The sequence below is a fragment of the Oryx dammah genome, unplaced genomic scaffold (genome assembly GCF_014754425.2).
Source record: "Oryx dammah isolate SB20612 unplaced genomic scaffold, SCBI_Odam_1.1 HiC_scaffold_5, whole genome shotgun sequence".
NCBI lineage: Eukaryota > Metazoa > Chordata > Mammalia > Artiodactyla > Bovidae > Oryx > Oryx dammah.
This window is the reverse complement of record NW_024070189.1, coordinates 8,172,598-8,174,579: the sequence shown is the minus strand read 5'-3', so window position 1 is coordinate 8,174,579 and position 1,982 is coordinate 8,172,598.

The window sequence follows — 1,982 nt, the reverse complement described above, 5'->3', positions numbered from 1 at the left end:
GTGGATTCTGGTCACTTGGGTGACAAAGCTTGCTACAGGCTCTGACTTGGAGGATTTAGTCCTTGCCTCTGGTCACACTCGGACTGGGACTCTGGACTACTCTTCTGCTTATCCTGTGAAGGACTTCTCTCTTTAGCGCCCACCTTCCCTCCCTTCCACCAACGCTTACTGAAGTGTGTCCGTACCTACTGCCAGCCGTGCTAGGCACTAAGGACCTACACAGGCTTCAACCTTAGGTGCCTCTCCTAGTCTTCAGCCTCTCAGAGTGAGTTCTCAACAGTTCCATAGCCCCCTTTCTGGACATGTTCTGAGACTCCGGAATTTTCCCAAGTCAGCACATTCACTTTGCCTCATGATCCTGTTCCCTTGCGCTGTCTTACCCGAGCTCCCTCTTTCATCCCAGCTGACGCCCCTTTGATCCGAGGCCTTGGCCTGTCATGACTATGTTGCTGCAGCGGCCTCCTGGCTGAGCTCTGACGCCAGTACAGTCTTGATGAGGTAATCCACATTTTCTGATACTGCGATGGAAGGTCTGCCCGTGGGACAGTTGCCAATGTATTGCCTCTTAGTTCCTAACTTACCCTTCATTCCCTGACTCCTGAAAATGGAGCTTGAACCTTCAAATATTTTGCCTTTGCCAGATGGCTTGATGTAGCTCAGCTTTGCCAGGACAGAGCACTGGAGAGACATCACACGAAGGGGTCTTCTTCCTGGATCCTGTGGATTGTTCCAGAGGACCTAGAGGGTGCTTTATTTTTCTCCACTCCTCAGCCCCAGAGGTTTCTGCCCATGCTGAGACCTTGCAGGAGGCAGCTTCTCTAGGGGACCTCAGCTCTCAGTTTGGACTGCAGTGAAACCTGTGCTTTAGTCAAAGTTCCTCCCTGCACACCTTCTCCTCGGTCCTGTGAGAGTGGACTTCTAGGGAACTCCAGACCACTTGGCTGAGGTACACGAAAGTCCATTAGGTCCCTCCAGAGGGAGGCATCCTCAGGACCCATCAGCAGCATACGTGGTGGTACCCCAGCACCATCTATGCACAGCTCGCCAGCACTATGGACATTTGTTTCTGCGGACACCGTGGAGCTGTAACTTTACTGGGTAACTTTTGTCTCCTGAATGGATCCAGACTGATAAGACTCACGGAAACATCAAAATATGCAAACAAGGTTCTCCTGCTGATTGCCAATCCCCTCTACAAACAGGCCTCATCGTTTCTATCAGATTCCACCACTAGTCTTTAAGGTCTCGGGAACAAACCACTCATTTCTTCTCTGTGTATGCTCAGGTTTCCCTCACCATTCATGCCCTCCCGTCTCTAGTCCCCTAAATCATATTCTAGCCATCCTTTGAGGTCTAGCTCAAATTCTTCTTCATTTATGAAGTGGTTTTTGCTTTTAATGGCTTCCCTGGTGACTCAGCTGGTAAAGAACCTGCCTGCAGTGCAGGAGACCTGGGTTCGATCCCTGGGTTGGGAAGACCTCCTGGAGAAGGGAATGGCTACCCACTCTAGTATTCTAGCCTGGAGAATCCCATTGACTGTATAGTCCATGGGGTCGCAAAGAGTTGGACACGACTGACTGCCTTTCATACACACACTTTTGCTTTTTATAGCCATAATCATAACCATTCTCTTCTTGCAAAGCATGCCTGTACTGTATAATTGAGTGCGGAATTATGTAGTGTCCCTTGTGGTTCTTTTCTTTTTGGCTAATAATTTATTGAGATTGAGTTTTTATCACACACGAGGCTGTGTGCTGTGCACTTTCAGTCATTCGATGTCTCATCTTGGAGATTCTCCATCAGATACTCTGTGTATGGGTCTATGTGCTCTCCTAACAGTCACAATATAATTAAATTTTTTCTTCTTTCTCTGGGGTACCAAATCAGAGCTATGCTCCGTTGTTCTTTTAAATTTTTGGTGCACAGTATGTGGGACTTTAGTTCCCTGACCAGGGATTGAACCCCTACCCCCTGTGTTGGAA